This window comes from Rattus norvegicus, chromosome 18 (assembly GCF_021556685.1).
Source record: "Rattus norvegicus strain SHRSP/BbbUtx chromosome 18, alternate assembly SHRSP_T2T, whole genome shotgun sequence".
In the NCBI taxonomy this organism is placed as follows: domain Eukaryota; kingdom Metazoa; phylum Chordata; class Mammalia; order Rodentia; family Muridae; genus Rattus; species Rattus norvegicus.
Window position 1 is genome coordinate 24,092,558 of NC_141551.1, and position 11,865 is coordinate 24,104,422.

Genomic DNA, 11,865 nt, shown 5'->3' on the forward strand with positions numbered 1-11,865 from the left:
TAGTACTCTGTCTATCTGGCTGTTGCTGTGCTTCCTGCTACGATGATAACAGACTGAACTTCTGAAAGTATAAACTAGCCTCAATTAAATCTTGTCCTTGCGCTTACCTAGGAAGCGCAAGGCCCTGGGTTCGGACCCCAGCTCCGAAAAAAAGAACCAAAAAAAAAATCTTGTCCTTTATGGGAACAGGACCAAGAATGGGGTGGGGGTGAGAGGCAACAGAATCACTTGACAAATCCTGGGAAATCAAACTCTGGAGACCAGATCAGGGTGCAGATCTGAGGTTCTTGTGCAGCATGTAAGTTTATATACAGTGTTTGAGCCAATCCCAAGCTCCTAAATCTTTAGCCAATGGTATCTTGTCACACCGTCACCATGCCCCAATCAAAGCCCTGCCTGATGAGGTTACATCATCAGCCATTGGAACAGGGGAAGCAGCCACCACCCTGGCCTTGATTCCTTTTTGTTGTCTCACTGGTGTGCCAGGAACCATCTTGGGTCTAATGCTGTGTATGGAGGATCAGGTCTCTTCGAGGATTCACAGGAACTCATGGTGCCTCATTCTCCATCCCATTTTGTCTTTTACAAGGTTGACTTCCACATCCCCCACAGTCCTTTATAAAATTTATCTTGGTCACGTTGTCTCTTCACAGCAATAAAACCATAACTAAGATACCTTCTTTCTCTCCTACCTGGTGTTGGGGTGTTGGAAGGAATGAGGGGTTGTAGGGAGGTAGTGATGTAAGAACCCAATAAAGTAGCTCCCCAAAATTACACCTGCAAAAGACTGGAAAGCTTCATTCATAACTCCCTAACAATATGGCTGCTACATCAGACCTGAACAATAACAACACCAATAAACATGTTGACACAAAAAGGGGTGTTAATCTCATGGTGTCTTACCCTAGACAGAGAACTACAGGCAACAGCAAATTACTGTGGACACACAGAGAGAAAATACGTCTCTCCTAGGAATTATCCTAGTTTGTCGAATACAAAACAGTCAGCCACAAAATCGTATATACACATGTGAGCCATACCAAACAGACATGGCAGGTTTTATTTATTTGTTTTTGTCTATGCCTATAATAAACAAACAGAAGGAAGGCAATCCTTCCTCTCCTTCCTCTTCTTCCTCTCATCCAAATCCAATACCCCGGTCCCATCCCTAGCTCTGTAGCAGACTTTGTGCTGTGCCCTCCCCTTCCTCCCTTCCCCAGTTTCAGCATATCATGTAGATCTTCTCCTTCAGGCTCCCTCACCCTCAACTCCCATCTCTTTGTCTCAGTGCCAACTCCTACAGGCATACCCTGGGAACTCACCAGCCTTGTTGGGGCCAGGAGACTAAATAGGTAGTCTTCAGACCCCCACTCTACCTCCTCTTCTTCAAATGTAACCCCCAAGTCTCAATACCAGCTGTGGAACAGACCACCACTTCTGTGCTACAATGATAACAGACTGAACTTCTGAAAGTATAAAGTAGCCTCAATTAAATGTTGTCCTTTATGGGAACAGGACACTTCTTCACTGCCCTTATTCCCAGGGTACTAAGCGGGTCCTGATGGCACACCCTGCTTTTCTACCTTGTGAGGACCCCTCAGTTCCCTGACTCCCTCTTTTTAAGCTATCTCCATCTCTAAGTGTTAGCCCAAGATGAGGAAACACATTCTAACTAGACCCTCCATTGGCCAGCAAGCAGGATCTCAGAAGCATTTGACACCAGACAATACGCTTGCCTCAGAAACTGAGAGGGCAACAGAAACCAAGGAGCAGACAGAGCACTAGACCCACAAAGACAAGAGCGCATATTTGCAGCTAGAATGAAAATATTCCCCCAAATATTCCCAAACTCAGATGCCTAGACACCCATGAAAGAACACAATCGAAACAGCCAGGGCAATATGTCTCCACTAGACTCCAGCAACCCTATTGGCAGCAGGCCCTGAGCAATGTGATACAGCTGAAGCACAGGCAGGGAATGAATAAGTCCAGTAAAGAAATCTATGAAAACAAAAACAGCGGAATGAGGGGGAGGGGAGAACAGCTCAAGATTTATAAGTGCAAGAAGAATCAATAAAGAAACACAGATAGGGAAAACTGGAAATGAAAAGATTTAGGAACTCAAACAGGAACCTCAGAGGCAAGCCTCAACAGAATACAAGAGATGGGAGAGAGAATCACAGTCATTGAAGGCAATATAGAAGAAATGGATATCTCATAAAAAAAGTGTTAAATCTTAAAACAAACAAACAAAAAAATCCAGGCACAAAACATCCAGGAAATCTAGGACATTATGAAAAGACAAAAATATATAAATAATAGGAATAGAGAAAGGAGAAGAAACCCTGATAAAGGCACAAAATATTTTTGACAAGATCATAGAAGAAAAGAATTTCAAACTTAAAGAAGATGCCTGTAAATGCACAAGAAGCATGAAGAACATCGAATTGACTGGAGCAGAAGAGAAAGTCCTCCTGACCCATGATAATCAAAACTCTACATGTAAAGAAAAAAATATTAAAAGCTGGTAGGGAAAAGACCAAGTAACATGTAATATGTTTTCTAAACGTATTAGAAAAAATGATTGACTTTTCAATGAAGACTCTAAAAGTAGGAAGTGCCTGGACAGCCCTACAGGAGGTACTAGAAGAAAGACTAGAAGAAACCTGAAGAGTCTAAGCACAGCCAGAAAAACCCAAAGAATAATGATCTCAGACCAGCAAATGGAAAGAGAGGGAGGGGGAACCCAGACCACCACAACAGAATAATGGGAATGAACAAACAAGGCTCATTGATAACTCTCAACATTAATGTTCTTAATTCTTCAATAAAAAGACACAGACTAACAGAATGGATTTAAAAACAAGAGTCACCCTTCTGCTACATCCAATAAGATGTTCAACAGACTCTAAAAGACCTCAGATGCCAGCCCAGACTGCTATACTCTGCAAAATTTTTAATTATGAGAGATGGAAAGACTTTTCAAGATAAAACCAAATTTAAGCAGTATCTATCTACAAATCCAACCCTGTAGAAGGCACTGGAAGGAAGAATTACACCTGAAGAGCCCAACCACACCCAAGAAAACACAGGGAGTTATCTTAGACCAGCAAATCAAAGGTGGGGGGGCACACCACAGCAAAATAATGGGAATGAACAAGCAATGTTCATTGATAACTCTCAACAACAATGGCCTTAATTCCTCAATAAAAGGACACAGACTAACAGAATGGATTTAAAAACAAGATCCATTCTTCTGCTACATCCAAGAAACAAATCTCAACATCAAAGATAGACATCATCTCAGAATAAAAGGATGAGGACTTACCTAGGAAGCGCAAGGCCCTGGGTTCGGTCCCCAGCTCTGAAAAAAAGAACCAAAAAAAAAAAAAAAAAAAGGATGAGGAAAGATATTCTTAGCAAACAGACCTAAAAAGCAAGCTGGTGTAGCCATTTTAATATCTGGCAAAATAGACTTAAAACTAAAACTAGTTTTAAACTACCATTGATTAGGAGATGTAGGGAAAGTCGCTGCATACTCAGCAAAGAAAAAAATTTGTCAAGAGGATATTGTAACCCTAAACATTTAAACATCAAATACAAGGGCATGTAAGTTCATAAAAAGAAACCCTACTACAGTTAAAAAATCACATTGACCCTCACACAGTGATGGTGTACCCCACTCTCCAGACAAAAACTAAACAGAGAAATGCTGGAGCTAACTGGCATCATAAACCAAATGAACATAACAGATATTATAGAACATTAGACACAGACAAAAGAATATAACGATTTCTTCTTAGTAGCTCATGGAACTTTTTCCAAAACTGACCACACATTAGGATACAAGGCAGGTCTCAACAGATACAGGAGGGTTGACTAACACCCTGAACTCTATCTGACCACCATGGATTAAAGTTGGATATCGATAACAACAGAAAGCTTATGGACTCACAAAAAACGAATAACTCACTACTTAATAAAAATTTCTGTCAAGACAGAAATTAAGAAGGAAATTAAAAACTTTTTAGAATTGGATGAAAATGAACACACAACATACCCAAACTATGGGACACAGTAAAGACAGTTCTAAGAGGCAATTTAATAGCACTAAAGAAAGCTATTCCATAGTAATAACTTAACAGAAAACCTAAACGATCTAGAATATAAAGAAGAAATAAATCCCAAAAGGAGTAAATGGCAAGAAATAATTAAATTCAGGGCTGAACTCAACAAAATAGAAACAAACAAACAAACAAACAAAACTAATACAGAGATTCAGTGAAACAATTTAGGAAATCAGTAAGATGGATAAACCCGTAGCCAAATTAATGCAGAGGCAGAGAACGAAGAGGCTATAGTAATAAAAACTGTATGGTATTGACACAAAACACACATGCTGGTCATGTAATAGAATTGAATGCAGACATAAAGTCACCACATCCACGGACACCTGAGTTTTGATAAAGAAGTCAACAGTACACAGCAGTAAAAAGCCAGTATCTTCAAATGATGGTGTAGTCAAACTGGGTACTCCATGTAGAAGAATGCAAATGGTTTGAATTTCATTCTGCACAAAACTCAAGTCTAAACGGATGAAAGACATTGATCCAGAATCACGATCAACATAAATCCAGACACACTGAATCTGATAGAAGAAAAAAAATGGGAAATAATCTTGAACTCATTGGCCCAGGAAGGACTTTCTGGACTGAACACCTGTGGCATAGGCACTAAGATCAACCATGATCATACATGAGACCCATCCCATGGGCAAGCGCCAATCTTTGGCTCTATTAATGATGCCCTGTTATGCTTATAGATAGGAGTCTAGCGTGGCTGTCCTCTGTGAGGCTTCGCCCAGCAGCTGACTCAGACAGATGCAGACACCCACAGCCAAACAGTGGAGGGAGCTTGGAGACTCTTGTGGAAGAACAGGAGGAAGGGTTCTGGCCTCTAAGGGTATGGAAACTCCACAGGAAGGCCAAAAGAATCAACTAACCTTAGAGACTCTTAGAGACTGAACCACCATCCAAACAACATACGTGGGCTGGACCTAGGCCCCCCTGCTCATATGTAGCAGATGTGTAGTTTGGTCTTCATGTGGGCCCTGAACAACTGGAACAGGGGCTACCCCAAAAGTTATTGCCTGTGTATGGGAAATGTACCTCTAGCTGGACTGCTTTCTCTAGCCTCAGTGGGAGAGGCCCCACAGAGACTTGAAGTGCCAGGGTGAAGCGAGGAGGGAGTGACCAGGAGGGGACAGTAAATGGGATGTAAAGTGAATAAGTAAAAGCAAGCAAGCAAACAAACAGACCCCCCCCCAAAAAAAATAAAAATGGGACTTCATGAACTGGAAAGCTTCTGTATAGCAAAGGATGCTGTCATTCAGGCAAAACTGCAGCCTACAGAATGGGAAAAGATTGAAGGGATAATATCCAAGACATATAAGGAACTAAAAAAACGGACCTCAAGGAAACAACTCAATTTAAAAATGGGGTACAGATCTGAACAGAATTTTCATAAAGGAAACTCAAATGGCTGAGAAGCATTTAAAAAATGCTCAACATTCTTAGTCACCAGGGAGATGCAAATCAAAACCACCTTGAGATTCCACCTTATACCGGTCAGGATGGTTAACATCAGTAAAACAAATTCCAGTGCATGTTGGCGATGATGTGGAGTGAGGGGACCGCACACCCATTGCTGGTGGCAGTGCAAACTTGTACAGCCCCTGATGGAAATCAGGGTAGCCGTTCCTTAAACGTTCTCAATAGGTCAAATGCAAGATCTAGCTATACCACTTTTGGGCCAAATCCCAAAGGCTGCTTCATCCTACCACAGGGACACTTGCCCAACCATGGCCATTTCTGTTCTATTATATAATATCTAGAGATTGGAACCAACTTAGATGTCTATCAATGGATGAACATAGAAAGACATTGTGGTAGATTTACACAGTGGAATATTACTCAGCCATTAAAAATATAAAGTTGTGAAATTTGCAGGGTTTAGTAGATGGAATGGAACCAGAAAAAAAATTCATTCCATGTAAGGAAGAGTCAGGCCCAGAAAGACAAATACGGTAAGAATTCACTTATATGTGGATGTTAGCTGCTAAGCCATTGAGAAGCAAGCTACAATCTGGATAGCAATCTGGTTAGGTGGGGAGTAAGGGGCTGTGGGAGAGGAATGGATCTCCCTAGGAAGGGGATACAGAATACATAGGAATGAATGGATATGGAAGGAACCAGAATGGGAGAATCTAACAGGGAGGGGCAGGAAGAAGGAGTTGAGGAGTGGAATATGGATGAACAGCTAAAATAAAATGCCATTTGAGGGGCTGTATTCTATTGAATACAGTAGATCACACACACACACACACACACACACACACACACACACACAAAGTCGATCCAAATGAAATTGTTAAATAATGCAGGAGACAGGGCCTGAATGGAACATCTCTCTTTGCTTCCAGTTCTGGGAATATGTTATTTCATCAAGTTCTTGGCCAAAGGGGTCCCATTAGATCCCCCAAACAAGCCAAGCCGTTGCCTAGGCTGTTGGTTCTCCACAAATGGACAGAAAGATCCTATTGGTGTAGACAACACCTACTCAAGTCATTGCACACAGAGAAGTCAAACTGGTGCCTACCCAGAGCCTTCCCCCATACCGAGTACGTTCAGGGTACTTGAAGATGCTCTGCAGGCTACCACAGGAGACGGGTAAGCACTACCCTATCTACAAGCCCTTAGCTCTATAATGCTGACCTGCCTGCAAGACTCACCACACAAAGCTTTGGGAGTAACCAGCACTATCTGTTTTGAGTTAGAGCCCTCTCCGTGAGATGGAATCCCTGACACTGCTGGGTTGGCCAAAAACCCGAGAAAAGATAATCCAGGCACCAGGGTAAAACCGAATCCTACTGTTTTGCTAAAGGAATGCAGCATTAAAGTGATTTCTAACAACATTCCTAACAACTCGCAGACCTACGCCCTGCTCAGCCATCAGCAGAAAAGCTCTCTCCTGCGGCAAATGGGAACAAACACAGAGACATGTAGCTAGACATAGAGAGTGAGAGACCCTGGAACACTAAATAAATTCCTTCCCCCAGGGCCTAGGAAACAGCAGGAGAGTGGGCACAAAAGAGTGTAAGGGACAGGGGACACGGAGTACAGCAAGGAATCAAGGCTTTTTAGACACAAAAGGGCTGGAGTCCATATGAACTCACAGGGACCAGGGCCTGCACAGGTCCACACCAGATGGGGTCCCAGAGCTACACACACACACACACACACACACACACACACACACACACACACACCCCTAACCCAGAAGCAATTACTAATTGATAGTCACTTGCAATGAAAAATTAGTTCTCTTCAAGGAAGTCGTACTGGGGAAACAAATCAGTCTTCGCAGTCGATAGCCAACAGAAGACAAACTCAACAGCATCATTGGAGGCACGTTGTATCGTATCTCATGAGTTCTCTGCATGTGTGTGCAAGCATGTGTCTCTGTGTCTATTGCATTTCTTGTGCTTTTCTTTGGCTCTCTCTCTCTCTCTCTCGTTTGGTTGTTTTGTTATATTCCAATTTGTCTGTTTGTTTACTTATTTTACGTTATTATTACTTTTATACTATATTACATAATACTATATTATTACGTTTATATTTCTTAAACGCCTGTTTGTTTTCTAATAAGAGACAGAGAGGGTTTGGATCTGGATGGGAGACAATATAGAGAAGAAGTGGGAGGAGTAGGGGGAAGGGAAACTATAATCAGAATATAGCTTATGAAAAAATTATTTCAATAAAATGGAAAAAAGAAATGGAGGCCATGAGCGTGTGAGAGAGTGAGGGGAAACAGGAGGGGGAGACACGGCAAGGGCTGGGAAGACGAAAATGAAGGGAAATGTGATATGTCTATATTTTAGTTAAAACATTTAAAAAGTGGGTAAAGGTTGTCAGAATCTTTTTTCCCCTTTTAAATCTTGGAAGTGAGCCAAATTATACAATCTTGGGAAGTATATATTCAAGAGCAGTGGCTGGCTTTTGGTTAGAAGTGTAAGCTTTGATTATATCTTCCCAAGTAACCTTAAAAAGTCACAGCCCACATTCACAGTAAAATTATCATCTTAGCAACCGCCCAAGGGAATGGACATGCTCGTAGGGCTTTCAAAGTCCCGGTACCAAATGTCTACCGTTCCACGGCTGTCAAGCAGTCTGCCGAAAGCTCACTTGTGGGGATGTCTACCCATAACCTCTTTCTGGCTTGCACAGAGGGAAAGGCATTGTTGTTGCAAGGTGTCTGTTGAAAACAGTTGCAGGCACCTGTGTAACTTCCTAGCTGTCTGGCTCAGTGACTAATGGACAGCAGACTGCCCGATATCTTTGAGAGGAAAATCGGGGAGATGAGATGCCCATGGGCCATTGGACATCTTGGAAGTAACCTTGGTAACTGAGGAGACTTCAGGCTATAATAATAAAAAGTCAGACCACATCATCAGCTTTATAAAGTATGCAAAACAAAACAGCAAAACCAAAGCCCTCTGGGGATGCAGAGAATCTGGTTGTCAGAGTAGTCAACCATGTGCACTATGAATCACCCCATTTTAAACAAAGCAATACGAACACTGAGAGAGACAAAGGCACGGCCCATTGACAGGAAAATAAAAATCACCAGAAGACACTGCTTTCAAGGAAGTACAGATGCTGGACTTACCAGATAGAGGCTTCAAAGTAGCTGCTTGGATCCAGTTTGGTGCTCAGGAGGCTGAGACCGAGGATCTTTTGAAACCAGGGACTTTAGGCTCACTTAGGCATGAGTGAGGCCATGTCTCTTAAAATTCAACTATGTTTAAATGACGAAACCAGACAAAGCAAGAAGTTAGGCCATACTAACCAAAAGAGCAATATTCCGACAAATAGAAAACATCAATAAAAACATAAAAGTGGTCTATCTATGTCCATAAAGAAAATCCGAAGTCGGTGGTGACACCCTTGAAATCCCCGCATTGGGAAACTCGGTCTAGAGGAATGATAGCTCTGGGCCAGCCTGAGCTATGTAGTGAGACCCTGTCTCTCACTCCTCCATGAAAAAAATATTCTGGAATCAAAAAATATGGCAACCAAGATAAAAAACCTTATCAGTGCAACTTGACAACAGATGTGCCCACTCAGAAGATAATTAAATCCATGCCTTCAGATGGCAGCCCAGGGAGACAAACACATTTCAAAAACAGATTGAAATTAAGAAGGACTAAGCCACAGGCCAGAGTCCAGTGGGCACCATCAAACATGCCAAACTATGTGCATCTTGGGTTTCAGACAGGGGTGTTGATGAAATAGTAGGTGGAGCTCACAGGTATTGATGAACGTTGGCCTATACGTTCTCTGCACACTTCAAAGAGGATCGGTTCAGAGTAACCCACAGCAGTGACATCATAACCGAATGTCAAAAGGTAAGGACAGCAAGCCTCAAGCTCAAGAGGGGTCAGAGAGCAGCATGGATGAGGCCCCTGACTTCTGTAGGGCCAGCACCAGATAGCGTCATGCACCTAGGCCTCCAACCTCTCTCTGCAGGATCAGAGATGCACTGGGTAGTTTTATGTCAACTTGACAAAAGCTAGAGCCACTGGGGAAGAAGGAATTTATGCCCCCATCAGATTGGCCTGGGCAAAAACCCGTGGGGAATCGTCCTATTTGATCATTGGTATGGCAGGGCCTCTCCCACTGTGGATGGAGGCACACCAGCACTGGTGGTCCTGGGTTCTTCTGTTAGAACAGACTGAGAAAGCCATGAGGAGCAAGCCAGTCAGCAGCACCCCTCCATGGCCTCTGCATCAGCTCTGCCTCCAGGTTCCTGGCCTTGCTTGGTTGCTTGTTTTGAGTTCCCTCAGTGATATATAGACGTGTAAGCTGAAATGAATACTTTGCTTCTGAGTACCTATATTCCTGGTGTTTCATCCCCGTAATAGAAACCTGACTAAGGTAGAAATTAGTACTGGACAATGGACTATTGCAATGTCAGATTTGACTATGTTTGGGGAAAGATTGTAAGAGAATTTTTGACCTTTGGATTAGAAAACCCTTCAAGTGTTCACAGGTTACTGAGCCATTGTGGAAACTTAGAAGATAATTCTGAGTGCGGTGCAGATGACAGAAGCCTGGTTTGCAAAGTTTCAGAGGGAAGTCTGACAGTCCCTCAAAGACTCAATTAGGATCATTTTGAATTGAGGGTCACCAAAGTGAAACCTTTCTTTTGTGTGGACAAATGAAACTGGTCAGCTTGGGCTGAAGAATCAGCTGTGATTTAGAAGAGACCAGAATCACTGATATGAAAATTTCTGGGAAGTGTTTCCTCATGGTCAGCACACAGAAGCTGTAGTTTTGGGGTGACCAACATTTTACCTAGAGCTGGCAGAAGAACTGGATAGTGTTTCCCAGGTGGTCCTGGTTTTGAAGGCATGATGGGGTCATGGACAGCAGTTGAGGCTTGGTACTGAGAGGGGTCAGAAAAGGCCAATGGTGAAGGTACAGACTCAGTTGCAGTCATAGCCCCAGGTTTGAAGAGGTCATGGAGAGAAGCTGAGGTTCTGCACCATATGATAGGGATAGAGTCCTTGAAGAGAGCCTAGTAGAGGAGATTGGTGAAGGTACAGCTCTGTTGTGGTGGAGACCCCAACAGTTTGGAGATACCAGTCCTATCTTGGGACAATTGCCAATATCAGCATCATCCTGAACCTAGGGTTCACTGCCTATGCTGTGGATGTCAATCAGAGACACACTGCTGCCAGGGCCCTTTGGAGCCCGCATGATCATGAGTGAGTCCCATATGTCAAGCACTAAGCTTTCCACGATGTTTAACTTTGATTTTGCTTTGATCTCATCATGATTCTGCCCTGGTTCTTCCAGTACTCTTAGCTTGCTTGTGTTACTGGAACCTACAGAAAGCTAAGAGAGACTTTGGAGTTTAATGATACTAATTTTAATGAATTAGAGAATTCTGATGTGTGCCATTGAAACAGACGACAGCAGAACACAAAACATTATTAACAAACACTTTGCTAACTTACATCAGGAAAATCTAGATGAAATAGAAGAACTTCTAAATGTGTATCATCTACCAAAATTAAAGGCAGATGATATAAATAACTTAAACACACTCATTGCAAACAATGAGATTGAAACCATAATCAAAAGTCTCTCACAAAGGAAAGCCAAGGATGTGACATGATTCTATTAAAGTTTCAAGGAAGATTTCAGATCAGTTCTGGTTAATTTGTTCTTCAAAATACAATGTGAAATTTCTAGATGTAAACATAGCACATACTCTTGAAGACACTGGGGTAGGCAAGGACACTAGTAGCACAGAAACTAGCCCCAAGTATCAACAGAGGTGACTACATGAAAACAAGAAGCTTCTAGATTCACAAGAAGCTTCTAGAGTCTAATAAAAAACACCCTAGAGCACATACTTACAGAGTGGGGACCACCTTTCCCAGCTACGCTTCAGACAAGGGGCTATAATGTCTAGAATTTACAAAGAACTGCAGAAATCAAATGCAAAGGAAGTAAAACTGCCAATCAACAAATGGACTATGGAATTTAATAGATGGTTTTCAAACAAAAAGTTATAAATGGCCAATAACTACTTTTAAAAGTTTCCAATATCCTTAGCCACCCAAGACATTAAAACTATTTTGAGATATTGCCTCACTTGTCAGAATGGTTGTCATCAAGGAATTTCCCACAAGATTTGGAGGGGACACGTGGAGAGAGGAACTCTTATTCATTGTTTGGGTGGAAATGAATACATCTATTGTGGAAATCAGTTCAGAAATTCTCAAAAAAGCAAAAC